This window comes from Monomorium pharaonis, unplaced genomic scaffold (assembly GCF_013373865.1).
Source record: "Monomorium pharaonis isolate MP-MQ-018 unplaced genomic scaffold, ASM1337386v2 scaffold_98, whole genome shotgun sequence".
Classification (NCBI taxonomy): domain Eukaryota; kingdom Metazoa; phylum Arthropoda; class Insecta; order Hymenoptera; family Formicidae; genus Monomorium; species Monomorium pharaonis.
Window position 1 is genome coordinate 16,019 of NW_023416076.1, and position 15,758 is coordinate 31,776.

Sequence of the window (15,758 nt, forward strand, 5' to 3'; positions counted from 1 at the left end):
CTACATATTGATTGATTAAAAAATTAAAACTGGTGGAACCAAACGTTAAAACGCTTCTACATAAAAGAGTAATAATCAAGGGTCAAATAACAAGATTCAAAGCCTTTCTTGACGGTTACACAGTAAACCCAGATGTAAGTCAACTCGCAGAGCGATTAGCGAGAGTGAGAGATACGTGGAATGTTTACGACGATATTCAGACAAAGATAGAATTATTTAATGACGAGGCCGACGTATTGAAAAGAGGTTTGTTTGAAGATAATTATTTTGAAGTCGTGTCGAGAGCCGAGCAATATATGTCCGCGGAGAATACAAGTAATAGTATGGATATAGATAGACAAGTCAGAACATCGGTCTGTAATCTAGAATCGAGTAATAAAGCGCGAGTAGTAAAATTACCGACTATTAATTTGTCAACATTTAACGGTGATTATGATAAGTGTTTATGCTTCCATGACAATTTTAAATCACCTATACATGAGGATATTGATGTCAAGCCAGTACAAAAATTGCAGTATTTGAGATCGTGTCTGAAAGAAGAAGCCGCGCAGGTTATAGAATCGCTCCCTACAACCGCTGAGAATTATGAAATCGCGTGTGCGTTGTAGAGCGATTTGATAATAAGCGAATTATAGTGCAAAATCATGTTCGAGCGTTGTTTGAATTACCGAGTATGGCGAAGGAATCTTTATTGTCTTTGCAACTGTTAATAGATACTGCGTTGAAGCATTTGCGAGCGCTCAAAGGTCATGGGCCAGCAAACGGAGCATTGGGATGCTTTGTTGATACAGTTGGTAACGTCTAAATGAGATAGAAATACTCATAAGGAATGGGAAAAACGTTGACGATCTCTTCACCGGAGCTGATACTTATGAGAATGCTTATCTGATTCGAAATGAACTGATCGGACTCCCAAACAGAGGTGGATTCCATTTGCGGCAGTGGGCTTCCAACGATGGCAAGTTAGTTGAGGACCTTGTTGAGTGATCTGATGTTGATCATCTTTATTTGGAGAGCGGAGACACTGTCAAGGCGTTGGGAATTAACCGACGAAGAAAAGAAGATATCATTACATATGATATTAATCCACATATAGAAAGAGGCGAGCGTGTCACGAAGCGCACGTTGTTATCGCGGATCGCGGCGATTTTCGATCCTTTGGGACTGCTGGGACCAATTATAGTAAAGGCAAAAATTATTATACAGCGATTTTGAGAGCAAAAACTAGAGTGGAATGAGACAGTTCCCATAAACATAATTGCTACATGGAACAAATATAGAATGCAAATTAATGCGATCACTTCTTTCAAGGTTTCAAGGGAGATAATCATTGATGGCTATCGTAGTTTAGAATTGCATGGTTTCTGTGACGCCAGCAAAGCAGCATTTGGCGCATGCATATATTTACGCTCGATGGATGAGGGCGGTCAATGCGTCGTGAGACTCGTGTGTGCCAGGTCAAGGGTGGTCCCGCTCAAGAAAGTGACCTTGCCGAGGCTCAAATTGTGCGCTGCATTATTGTTGGCGATTCTGTATGCCAGTGTAAATAGAGCTTTGGAGAAACAATTTGATCGAGTACAATTTTGGTTCGACTCAACTATTGCCATCCAATGGATACAATCCTCGCTTCACAAGCTGAAGACCTTTGTGGCAAACAGGGTAACTCAAATACAAGTGGTTACGGATATGGCGTTTTGGAGACACATTCCATCCGAGCATAACCCTGCTGACGCGTTGTCTCGCGGACAGTTTCCAGAAGAATTTGTAAAAAACGAATTACGGCTGTCCGGGTCCGGTTGGTTATAGGAAGAAGAGTATAATTGGCCAGTCAAGTTAATGAAGAGGATCGAAATCCCGGAACAGAGGGCAGTCATTAGTCTCAAGATTGTAGTTGCGATAGATATCGTGGAGAGATTTTCGTCACTGAGCGCATTGCGTAGAGTTATAGCGTACTGTTTGCGATTTGCGTATAATACTCGGAGTAAGGTCTAGCGTGAAGGTTTTATTGCCACTGCCGAGCTGCAGCAGATTACGAACTGCGTGGTTCTTTTAATCCAGTCTGATGCATTTGCGAGGAAGCTGTCTGATCTGCGGAAAGATAAAGCCATCAAAAGTAAAATGTTATCATTAAATCTGTTCATAGATAATATAGGAATATTGAGAGTGGGTGGAAGATTAAAGCACGCTAATTTAGGATATAATCAAAAACATTCCATGTTATTATCTAGCAGTAGCCACCTAACAAAATTAATACTTAGAGAAGCTCTTATTAAAAATTATCACTGTGGAGTTCAAAGTACTTTTTTCGTGGTCAGACAGCTGACTGGCTTTTAAAGGGCAAGAATGTCGCTAAGCACACCGTGCGGACGTGCGTGAGATGTTTTCGCTTTGCTTCGGGCGTGCCCAATTATGTGATGAGTAATCTTCAGGGGGACAGATTGGTGAGCACGCGTCCGTTTGAGACGGTGGGTGTTAATTATTGCGGCCCGTTTTTCATAAAGGAAAAACGCTATCGGAACAAAAATAAAATAATATCTATGTGACGATATTTGTCTTACAACAAAAGCCGTCTACCTGGAAGTTGTATCTGATTTAATGACTGAGGCATTTATTGCTGCTCTGCGTCGTTTCTTCGCCAGGCGGGGAAAGGCTAGAATAATTCATTCGGATAACGCTACCAATTTTGCGGACGCTAGTAATGAATTAAGGCAGCTGTATGACTTGTTTTGGTCGGATCGGAACAATGAAAAAATTTATCATTTTTGTGTCAATCAAGGAATTGAGTGGAAATTCATTCCACCTCGATCACCGCATTTTGGCGGAATGTGGGAAGCCGCGGTGAAAGGCTTCAAACACCACATGCGTCGCACTCTTGGTGAAACATTATTCACGTACGAGGAATTCAATTGAGATTGAAGCAATCCTTAATTCAAGGCCGCTCACCGCTCTGTCCTCGGACCCGAACGATAACTTGGCGCTCATCCCCACGCACTTTTTGATAGGCTGTACTGTCCGATATACCCGAAGACAATCTCCTGGATGCCTACAAATAGATTGTCTACATGGAAACATATCCAAAAAATTAAACAAAATTTTTGGCGTCGTTGGAATAAAGAGTATATTAACGAATTGCAGCAACATACAAAATAGTTGAAATCAGATATTAAACTAGGGACTTTGGTTCTCATTAAGGAGGACAACTCGCCTCCACTGCAATGGCAAATAGGTAGAGTAGTGGCTGTACATCCGGGAGACGACAATATAACCAGAGTAGTCACAACAAAGACCAATCATGCGACATATAAGAGAAATGTAAGAACTCTTGCCCCGCTATCCATTTATTAAATTATTTAATTATGTTCAGATGGAATCAATTTGTAAAAAAAATTTTTTTTAATTATTGTAATATATTAGCATGACATTATTGAAAATATCTTAAGGGGGGACAAGATGTTCGGGCTACATAGAATATATTGACGAGAAGGCCAGCGCCGATACTGACAAACAATTGTATTAATGTATATGTATTTCGACAATGACCTCGGCATCTACCCGTCGAGAGATACACACACAATAAAGAGCACGTATTTTAAGTAAGATATTCTAATCTATAATCTCTGACGGCTTTTCCTTAACGGAACGGCTGCATTATTCCTGTCCGATCCACTCGAGATAAATACATTATTCTTAATTTAACAAATTATAAAGACGGGAATTAACAACTACAACTGTTTTAATATTAAAATGAAAATATATGTATAATATAAATTTAAATTATACTGACATTTAATTCTCTTGTATATTACATATTGATAAAATAGGGAAATTTTTTTAATTAGATTAGGATACTTTTTAATAAAAGTATACTTCTTCACCGTACATTTTTGAAAAAAAAAAATTTAATTGCTACTACAGTTTAAACTAGCAAAAATAACATCAACGGCACATGGTGTTCCCAAGCGGTCACCCATCCAAGTACTAACCATGCTCAACGTTGCTTGACTTCAGTGATCGGACGAGAACTGGTATCTCCAACGTGATATGGCCGTTGACGAAATACATACTTTTAATTTTTACAGATATTGTATAAAATATGAAATATATGTTAAATATTCTACGCGAGTATTGTATAGAATTATATTAAAAGTGTATTGTATAAATTACTACAACTGCTTTAATATTAAAGTAAAAATATATGTATAATATAAATTTAAATTATACTGATATATTTAAATCTTTTTTATGTTACATATTGATAAAATATGGAAATTTTTTAATTAGATTGAAATATTTTTAAATAAAAGTATACTGCTTCACTGTACATTTTTGAAAAAAAAAATTAATTTTAATTGCTACTACAGTTTAAACTAGCAAAAATAACATCAACGGCACATGGTGTTCCCAAGCGGTCACCCATCCAAGTACTAACCATGCTCAACGTTGCTTGACTTCAGTGATCGGACGAGAACTGGTATCTCCAACGTGATATGGCCGTTGACGAAATACATACTTTTAATTTTTACAGATATTGTATGAAATATGACATATATGTTAAATATTCTACGTGAGTATTGTATAGAATTATATTAAAAAGTGTACTGTATAAATTACTACAACTGTTTTAATATTAAAATGAAAATACATGTATAATATAAATTTAAATTATTCTGATATTTAATTTTCTTTCATATTACATATTGATAAAATAGAGGAAATTTTTTAATTCGATTAGGATACTTTTTAATAAAAGTATACTTCTTCACCGTACATTTTTGAAAAAAAAAATTAATTTTAATTGCTACTACAGTTTAAACTAGCAAAAATAACATCAACGGCACATGGTGTTCCCAAGCGGTCACCCATCCAAGTACTAACCATGCTCAACGTTGCTTGACTTCAGTGATCGGACGAGAACTGGTATCTCCAACGTGATATGGCCGTTGACGAAATACATGCTTTTAATTTTTACAGATATCTTATAAAATATGACATATATGTAAAATATTCTATGTGAGTATGTATAGAATTATATTAAAAAGTGTACTATATGAATTACTATAACTGTTTTAATATTAAAATAAAAATATATGTGTAATATAAATTTAAATTATACTGACATTTAATTCTCTTGTTGTTAAGAAAATAGGGTTTATTTTTAAAGAAATTTTGCGACCGTGTCGAATGATCTAGCAACATACGCATTCGAACGGGCCTTTGTTAGCTTGTCATTGCTTTCTTAAGAATTTCGAAGCTTCTCGATTTATCGATCTGCACGTTCATGTCCGGACATGCATAATTGTAACCATCTGCGATCATAAACCACTGTCGTCAACCGGTTCGGGGCCACCCCCCCTCGCCTTGCAAAGGGCTGTCCCCACTTTTGCTGCCTAAGATTTCAGTGTTTCTAGTCGTTTATTGGAAATTGCGTAAAATATGTCAACTCCTTCGATATCGTCTTAACCAATAAACTATTCAGAAAAGCGGCAGGAAATCTGAGCGATGAGTGGGGACAGTAGTCACGACGAAAAATTAAGCGATCTCTCTACACAGTCTTTGTGCAGACAGCCCTTCGGATACGTCTCTCGAGATTATTAGCGAAAATTACTGTACGGCTAACTTTGTCAAATTCAGTCTGTTCGCGCTTATCCTTTTTAGCGAAAATTACTGTACGGCTAACTTTGTCAAATTCAGTCTGTTCGCGCTTATCCTTTTTGCTTCTCTGTTTGTCGGTTATACGCAACGTATAAAGCATAGAGTGCAAACGAGTGCTACTTGCGAACTAACGTTTCCTCAATTCGCGTTATATCAATCCAACGCGAATAAAGTGTAAATCCTTCGCCGCGACAATTACATCACTCCTGGCGATTCCACATCAGACACCAAACAACTACTTGCCGTAGCAACATCAGGAGACGATCTACCTGCTGTGCGGGGTTAACGATCAGGAGACGATCTACTTGCCGTGCGGGGTTAACAATCTACCTGCCGTTCTGGGTCAAGGACCGTCGGCATCAAGCAGCTGTACCTCACATTTGGCGAAACAGGGAAGTCCCCTCTTTCTTGATACATTTGGATCACTTTTGCTTAAGTGATAACACAAACTTAGCGCATTAGTAAGCGCCGGTTATTATCACACGAACTTAGCGCATTGGTGAGCGCCGGTTAATATCGTATGAATTTAGCGCATTGATGAGCGCCGTGTTTATTTTATTTTGATTGTACTAACGTCATCTCTTCGCCGATTCATGTATAGAACTCAAGCGTTTGATTCCAACTGTCAATTTCGATCAAAATTTTGACTGCGTACCGTTCTACTTAAATTTAAAACCACCGTTTAAGTCATTCGGACCAGATCAATATATCGGAAGTTGCGACGGGATATTCACGATCGACATTACTTGTTGTATCTGACTTATCAATTCTAATGTTAGACGAAAGACCGAAATACATTGAATCCTTTTGAATAATTAACTGTGTCTTGTTTTTCTTGTCCGCACGCCGGGACCAATTTCCCTTTCGGTTATTATTGCGTTAACACTTGTATATTACATGTTGATAAAATAGGGAAATTTTTTAATTAGATTAGAATACTTTTTAATAAAAGTATACTTTTTCACCATACATTTTTGAAAAAAAAATTAATTTCACATGCTACTACAGTTTAAATTAGCAAAAATAACATCAACGGCACATGGTGTTCCCAAGCGGTCACCCATCCAAGTACTAACCATGCTCAACGTTGCTTGACTTCAGTGATCGGACGAGAACTGGTATCTCCAACGTGATATGGCCGTTGACGAAATACATACTTTTAATTTTTACAGATATCTTATGAAATATGACATATATGTTAAATATTCTACGCGAGTATTGTATAGAATTATATTAAAAAGTGTACTGTATAAATTACTACAACTGCTTTAATATTAAAATAAAAATATATGTATAATATAAATTTAAATTATATTGATATATTTAAATCTTTTTTATGTTACATATTGATAAAATATGGAAATTTTTTAATTAGATTGGAATATTTTTAAATAAAGGTATACTTTTTCACCGTATATTTTTGAAAAAAAAAATTAATTTTAATTGCTACTACAGTTTAAACTAGCAAAAAAACATCAACAGCACATGGTGTTCCCAAGCGGTCACCCATCCAAGTACTAACCATGCTCAACGTTGCTTGACTTCAGTGATCGGACGAGAACTGGTATCTCCAACGTGATATGGCCGTTGACGAAATATATGCTTTTAATTTTTACAGATATCTTATAAAATATGACATATATGTTAAATATTCTACGTGAGTATTGTATAGAATTATATTAAAAAGTGTACTGTATAAATTACTACAACTGTTTTAATATTAAAATGAAAATATATGTATAATATAAATTTAAATTATACTGATATATTTAAATCTCTTTTATGTTACATATTGATAAAATAGGGAAATTTTTAAATTAAATTAGGATACTTTTTAGTAAAAGTATACGTTTCCACTGTACATTAAAAAAAAATCAATTAATTGAAAAAAAATTAATTGTTACGCACTTTTTATTAAATTTGAATTTGTCTTTAAAATAGTTTTACGACAATATATGTATATTAAATAAACAAGAATGCTGCGATTCAAAAAAAAATCGCGGTGCTAGCAATAAATCGCAAAATCGCACGTCTCTATTTTTTGGCCGGACATTCTTTCTCCGACAATTAGCGCCGTCAGCAAAATCAACTATGTCTTCCGCTTCGGATTATCCTTTATCCCCCTCTCCCCGACGTAATTTTACACACCGGGATTTTACGTAATCGACATCTCGCTTCCGACATGACGATAGTGCGATCCCGGTTTATTGCTTCAATCTGTGCTACATTCTTAAGATTTATCTTGCATTAATGAAAAATTTATTAAATAGACGTAAATATACGAAGGAAAAAGGAAACACCTTTACATAAGAACTTCTAATAGCGACGTGTAGCTTCACGCAAGATTCTCGATTAATTATATTTATACATTATGCATATATACATTAATTATATTTAAATTAATCGCGCACACAACGTGTTGCCGCAATCTTATCGTCCGATCGTTTTCAATTTTTCAACCGTCGTGGATTGAACGCAGCAATGTCTCGAGCTTTTTTTTCGTATTTTACGTTTTGTCACATCATTACTTAAAACCTACACTACGCACTTTTCGCTTAATGCCGTTTTACCTCTTCGCGTGACATTTTATTAAAATTATCGAAATAAAAGTCAACAAAAGGGACAAGAAACACGATTGTCGACGACAGCAGCGTCATTGGGCTTGTCATCCAGGTCTAGATTTTCGAAGAACAAAATATCCCCAAAAACTAAAAAAAAACGCAGAAACTCATTTTTGATCACAGATACCCCACTAACCCAATAAGAACAAATTAAAGTATAAAAATACCGTTTAAATTATAACAAAAACTCCACTTACCCAAAGACAATAATTGAAACTAATATATAATTTAAATAATCAACTTAAAACCTTAAAAATCCTATTAATCAGACAGCAACAATTTACAATGCAAAATTAAACACACTTTTTAAACTTGATACATTGATAAAATTTTGTATTTTAATTTTAAATTGCTGTCTTCAGTTTAGAATGATCTTAAGATTGTTTTTATTGGTTAGTAATTATTATTGATTAGTTTAATATTTAATGATTGAAAATGATGGTAGCTAGATTAGTGGGGTTAAATGTTTTTTGTTTTATGTTTGGATCCCAGATCTGGGTTTCCAGACTTACGCCCCCCAGGTCTGAGTGGGTCCAGACCATTCAGAGTGCAGATGACGTCCCCGGTCGACGAAATAGCGCGCGAAGAGGTAAAGAAAGCAATGAAGGAAGAAAAAACCAGGAAACAGAAAGCAAAAACGAGAGCATGCACGTCGCGGATTAGCTGTTTCAACCGCGCACACGATTTTTGCGGCGATATTCATTCTCGCCGACGCGCGCGCTTTCAAAGAAACGAGAATAATGCTCTCCTTCGCTAGCGGATAATTACGGAACGTAGGGGATTCCTCTGTGGCAAGACTCGTTTATTAGAGTGCAGCACTCGTTAGCGGTTCGAACGGCCGGGCACTTACGCTCGCCGCGATTACGCAAAATTGCCGACGGGAAACGGAGCGGCGGTCCCCGCGCGTTTAACTTGCGCTCTCTTACACAAGCGGGGATGGCTCTTTTTCCCCTCCGCGCAACGGTAATCCCGATTACGGGAATTACAATGTCCGGCGCGCGCGTTACAAAAGCGGACGACGCGGGTTCTCCACGTGTCCGCGCGCGAACGCGCCGACCGACTTTTTCGGAGGACGTATGCGGGTACACGCGCAAAAAAACGGAGGATCTTTCGTGCTTTCGCACGCACGCGCTGAAAAAAGTTAAATGATGATGGGATTTTTTATCTCTACGAGTTTGCATTTATAAAAAATGTTAATTAAATGCAAATGCGAGGGGGGAAAAAATTGCTTTATGTAAGAACAATCTTGTAATAGCTACGGCTTCGCGTGCGATTCTCGAGATCATCTGCGAGATAAATAGTTTTTTATTCTAATCTCCTCTTGCGGTACGTGTTGTTTGGACAAGACGGTGTCCCAGATTTTAACGATTTTAAGAGTTGCGTCAATATGTTCTGCACAAATAAAAAGAGAAGAGCAAAATTGTTTAATATAAATATTTTGTTACATAAATAATGAATTCATAGAAGTTATATAAGAAAGTCGCCAAATATTGACATAGATCCCTTAAAACACCTCATGTTTCTGAAACTAAATATGTGCTGTTTTAATTCAATTAAGAATATTATTTGCTCAGACAATTTAAATAATAAAAATTTATAGCTTGTATATTCATGGTTTTTTTTTTAATATAAAATCTGCTAAAAACGAATTCTTCGAAAGATTAAAATCGATTTTTTGCAGTTTAAGCAAAGCGAGTATATTACTATAATATTAAATAATAAAATAATTTTATATGTTTATAAAAAACTAATTTGTTAATTTTTTCTTTTGTATTTTTCTTATGATATGGTATAAAAAATAAAGTTATCGTAGAGCGTAAATTTGTACTCCTCTGTTACTGAAAACTAAAATCATAGTATGCTTTAACTTCTGAAACTGTCAAATTTTGATACTAGATTTTTACTTTTCTTTGTTACAATTTTTTAATAAGATTTCTGTGAACTTATATTTATATAAAAATTGGTTCTTATTTTTATTTATAAAATACTAGCGCAATACTTTGAAATTTTGAATATTCTGTATAATACATATTACTGGATTTTTAAAGCGCCTTTTCTTATCGACACGTAACTTGGATTCTGTATTATATATCAAAAGGAATCACAAGTATAAATAGTAGTCATAAAAAACTTTCCGGTTCTAATAGATGAGACCCCGGTCATTAATCATGCAATTCAGCGTGAATAAGAGAAATGGCGACATAACTTTATTACAAACGTTTTGCTTCGCGGCGCATGCCGCGACTAATAAATATTCAGCGAAATTTCTCGGATTCCGCCTCGGCGCCGACGTGGCCCATTCGTTATTCATTTCCGAAACGGTCTTCTAAATTCGTGTCGGGACTTATGTTCGTAACGCGAAACATAAATTCGACATCAAAAGTAGACTTCCTAGAGATTAAAGTCTTGAGATAAACTTGAAATTAAAAAGTCCAGTATTCAAATGTTGATGAGCCGCGTTATGTCAGAGCGTCCGGGAAAGCGCGATTTTTTATTGAAAAAAAAGAACTAATGCGCGTACGATTCAGAAAAATGGTGCCATTAGGCGTTTCTTCGGAGAAGAGGAGAGCATAGAGAGAGAGAGTGAGAGAGGGTCTTTCAACATATATAAATCTCGTTGTAATGGCACTTTAAATTAAAATTACGATAAAAAAAGGTGATCCTTGTTCCTCTTAGTTTCTAACAGTAATGTCGAAGAAAGCGTACGATCGACCTCTGGCATAAGAAGAAGAGATGTGTGGGAATCTTTTCACTGTAACGCGGTGTCTATCTCAGGTAGCTATCTAACGTAACACGCTTTGGGTACGATAAATCGCGTTGTACAGCGTATACGTTACGTTCGTTTGCAAGCCAACGTGTGAACGATTGCATAGCACTCGCACAAGCCTGGCCCGACGATACTACAGCCAGTACAGCCCCAGGTTAGGTCCTAAAAAGAGCACCGTGAATATCCTTCCTACGTGGGTAATTATCACCGTGGTATGTGAAAAGCGGTGAAACGCTTCCGGTTCGTTCGTATCGTCGGCCGTCGTCGCAATAATAAGCGCGAACCTTCTTTTTCCCCTCTACAGAGCAACACGTATTATATCTTTTACTATAAAACGTAATTTTATCCTGCACTTATAAAGATTACGTTTTATTGAAAATTCTAGCAACTCCTTCCTGGAATAAACGTTGCGTATTCTTATTCCTTATCGTCTTTTTAGATCGATAATTATTTATACTTGGTTATTAAGTTACATATGATAAATGTTTCCAGCGATCATTTGCGGACTTGAAGACTAATAAGATCTAAATTGCACTTGCATAACTATTAAAAAGTTTGCTATTTTATACTAAAATACGTGTCAATTTCCTAGACTTATATTAAACTCATCATCTTCCATATTTTTATTTTCTTTAATGTTGTAATAAAAATGTAAACAAACTTTCACGTTTGTTTACATTTTTATTAGACATTAAGAATTATTAATCTCAAAATTCGTATCGTATGTTTCTATTTATAATAATTGACTTCCGCTTTCATTTTTTTAAAGAAAATTTTTAGATGCACCTATAATGTATATCAATTAAATTGTATAATTGAAATTTTAAAACATTTTATCGATACAGTTATTTGTTTTATGTTAAATAAATAAAGTTGGGAATATTTGGAAAAATAGATAAGACAAAAATTATATGATCTGAGGAAAGAGAGACAAATAAGGGTAAAATTAATTTAAAAAAAAATCTATTCTAAGATTAGATAAAGATTGCCGTCATTTTTTAAATAATAAATTTTTTTAAATAATAAATTTTTTAATATACATAATTTCTAATTACTTTGCACATACATATAAAATGTCAAGGTTAAGTTATCGGGAAATAAATAGTTTACGAGATATTTTATCATTTATTCTAGCATATCTCGATATACAAACAAAATATCTTGAAATACTTAAAATAACCTACTAATTATTTGAAATTAAAACACTCTGTATATTTTACGAAGCAGCTGAATACGTACAATGTGCAGGAGACATTTGAATTTCCAAGACACTGCCTATATTTTCCATCGTTATTTAACGATGCGAAATCAAATTAAATGGCCGGTAATTTTCGTTACGATCAATTTGAAGATTCAAGACGTACGTTTACCTAACGATTGAGCAATTGCTTGATAACGTAATAATGTCGTCGGACGCGATTTGTCCGCATTTCCAAACTAATTTCAGAATTGCATTGTACGTACGTGCGTGTCAATCTCATCAAAATCTTTTATCTCATCAAGATCTCCGAAAACTTTTACTGTATACACAGAAAAAAAGAATATTCTTGTTTTGACAATATCTCCAGTTTCAAAACGGAAATCTTGAAATGAGATTATATCGCGTTAAATCAAAAAGATTTACTTGAATAAAGATTTATTTCAAATTTTATATAATTTAACCAAGAGAATAATATTCTTGTTATTTAAGAATAATTTTCTTGGAATGGAAAAGAAAAATATTGGATAGGAAATATTACATGTTTAAATCGAAGATTATAATTTTCTTTTAGAATAAAATTATCAAAACAATATATACATATTTTTAAAATAATACTTATAGTATTGAAATAAGACTGTAATATCTTGAAATTCAAGATTTTCAATTTCTTCTAAAAAGATTATATGTTGTGCTTATATATGAAACAAGGATCGCGTTAATTTGAATATATATAAGTTTCAATTTCAGAATAATTCTTTTCCGTGTACAGTATTATTAATTTAATTGAAAATTACTAAAGCAAACAACACAAACTGAAATATAATGTCGAGGTGCCAGGAACACTCCGCGCGAGCGATTTCGCGGCGAGCAATTACAATATCACCCGCTTCGCCACTTGCACTTTATTCGGGGTCTCACTTTCCTCGAGAGCAGCACGAGGAGCGACCTTTGCAGAGGTCGTCGAGACCACGCTCGAGTTTCACCGGCGCGCCGCTTCGTTATAACCAACGTCGATTCCCTCGACGCGTTGTTGGAACCATTCGGCTCGCCGCTTCCTTCTTCCCGACGCGTTGCGGCTGGAATTAATAATCGCTCTGAGCGACATTTATGCATCGGTACGCATTGTCCTCGCCAGATATTTATCGGCCAGTGCGGAAAACTGTCGTTACGCAGCTGATGCATAACTTAACGGCAACGCGAGCGTGGCTCCGTTTGCCGTTTAAAGGGAACCCGGAGTAAAAGCAGCCTTACGTCCGGGAGGAAGAGATCGCTCTGGGGGGTCCCGGTTCTCCGCGGATCAACATTCGCGATCGTAGACGCGTACACATAACCCGGTGCCCGTGCACGCGGAGATCACTGCCAAGATATGCGAGCGCCGAATAATTAATTATAAACTCGACCCGCTGATGATAGATAAAAACACCAGATACGGCTGCATTAGGCTTAATTTCACTTAAGTATCTTCAAGTGCAGGAAGGGCAAATCCTTTCTACTGTCACATGTAATGTGATCCGGAAATTGTGAAAGATTGAAATTTAGATATATATATATATATATATACATTTTTTTTCAGTTATTAAAGAAGTCTCTAACCAGCTAAAGTCGTTACGTGATTAATAATAATGAATAAATTTAGCGAAAATGATTATATTTTTGAAATTATTATATTTTTCATTTCTACTATAACTTACAATATAATGTATTATTTTTTAGTTTTGCAATAAGAAACTTATATTTCAAAGTGCATCACATGTAAACGCAGATGCATCTTCTCCTGTGTACAGTATCGAAATCTGATCTGGTTGAGACTGTACCGATCCAAACTGATTCGTATTATTAGCACGGGTTGTTAGATCCGAAACGCCACGAAATAATGAAAAATAGCAAGGATTGTTAGCGATCGTTAATGAATGGTTGCACGATATCGAAAGGAGGCAACGGTCGAAGATAATGGCGGTGGCGATTATGTAGTAAAGTTACGGCCCTAAATAATAGAGAGAGAGAGAGAGAGAGAGAGAGAGAGAGAGAGAGAGAGAGAGAGATGAAAAGATAATCTATATTTACTTCCTACGTGATTTTATTTCCGGATAGGTCGTCGATAATGTTTTTTTTTTTCTGCCATCGACCGCGTCTTTTCACAAAGGCGAAAACATCGAAACACATCAATGAGAAACTCGCATACAGTGTATATGTATACGTGATATATCATCTTCGCGCGCAATTGCGCAATCATAAGTCGCTGAGAAAGTCGCTGCTCTTCGCGCTCTATTCCTTTAAACTTCGCGTCCGTATTTTCGCCGACACGTTGCACGATTAATTGCCGTGGCATGATACCGCGGGGGATCCCGGCTTCTAATGCGCGAGTCGCAATTTTCCCCGTCGACGCGCGAGCGCGCCTTCCTCGATCGCGTGTTGCCGGTGAGTGTTTTTTCCGACGATTATCAGAAGTCAGCTGAGCGGCGCGCCGATAAGAGAAGTAAAATCGTTTGCTTTTATCGAAACGCAGGAGAGATTTCTTTCAATTCGGTAAATCAAGCGTGGAAGCTAAGAGCAACGCAAATAGGAAAACAGACTTTCCTAAAATAACGAAATGGGGTATCGAGAAGTCTCGCGAGCTTTCTCGCTGACTACACAGAAAACAAATTTAGTGTCGATTCAACAATTATTGTCATATATGAGCAAGAATATAAAATCTTCTTCAGGAGTTTGATAATCTTAATCTCAACGAAATGTTATATTATTTTAATATTATAATAGTTATATGTAACCAATATATTATATAATTGTTTTGATAATTATTATTTAATTAATTATAACATTATTACTCTTTCGACATTTTTTCTTCCTGCTTATGAAAGTTATTTTTTAACAAAGATGAATATAATTTTTCTCGATAAAACTACATAGCCTATTTTTTCACGCGAGCAAGTAATGTCTTTCCAAAATTGATATTTTTGCTTATTGTAAATTGAGTAATTGTTAAAGTTACAGTGTTACAAGCACATGAAACTTGTTGCCCCATAGAAAAGATCGATATAAAAGGAAAAAAAAATGCGGCAGGCATTGGTGATAAGTCAATCGGTAATTGGCCTCCGACTTAACGTTCGGCCGATTCGAGCGCACGATTCGCGATGCCTTAGCTCGCACGAGCCGGTCGCCCGTAACGAGCGAATAATGACCTGGGTCGCTCTCACGCGTCTGCCTCTCTCAGCTGTTCACTTCCGCTAGTGAAAGGTGCATGCACTGCAGCCGGGAGCTATGATAAAATGCACTTACGTGCATCCTCGTGGCCGCGCGTCTAGAATGCGCCAGCGCTCCGTTAGCGCGACGGGAAGACACAAGCTCGTCCTAGATTTTATTCTATTTTAAATATAACGCCTAGATCTATCGAGACACTTTAAAATCATAGCGCGCAAGGCATTACGCGATCGTAGCGAGGAGTATTCTTCGCGAGAGAAAGAGCTTTCGAGAAACTAATTGACGAGAGAATAATCTCAGGCGCGTCTATCTCATCGAA

General features: G+C 36.2%; 5 non-coding genes across 5 annotated transcripts; all 5 read right to left on the minus strand.

The window, feature by feature from the left end:
* Nucleotides 1-3,934: 3,934 nt before the first annotated feature.
* On the minus strand, nt 3,935-4,053 carry LOC118648850. The gene has a single exon (XR_004965453.1). It is a non-coding gene; the product is annotated as a 5S ribosomal RNA (ribosomal RNA).
* Nucleotides 4,054-4,380: 327 nt separating this feature from the next.
* On the minus strand, nt 4,381-4,499 carry LOC118648853. Its single transcript, XR_004965455.1, has one exon. It is a non-coding gene; the product is annotated as a 5S ribosomal RNA (ribosomal RNA).
* Nucleotides 4,500-4,826: 327 nt separating this feature from the next.
* Nucleotides 4,827-4,945, minus strand: LOC118648854. The gene has a single exon (XR_004965456.1). It is a non-coding gene; the product is annotated as a 5S ribosomal RNA (ribosomal RNA).
* Nucleotides 4,946-6,679: 1,734 nt separating this feature from the next.
* LOC118648855 lies at nt 6,680-6,798 on the minus strand. The gene has a single exon (XR_004965457.1). It is a non-coding gene; the product is annotated as a 5S ribosomal RNA (ribosomal RNA).
* Nucleotides 6,799-7,125: 327 nt separating this feature from the next.
* Nucleotides 7,126-7,244, minus strand: LOC118648856. The gene has a single exon (XR_004965458.1). It is a non-coding gene; the product is annotated as a 5S ribosomal RNA (ribosomal RNA).
* Nucleotides 7,245-15,758: the final 8,514 nt, after the last annotated feature.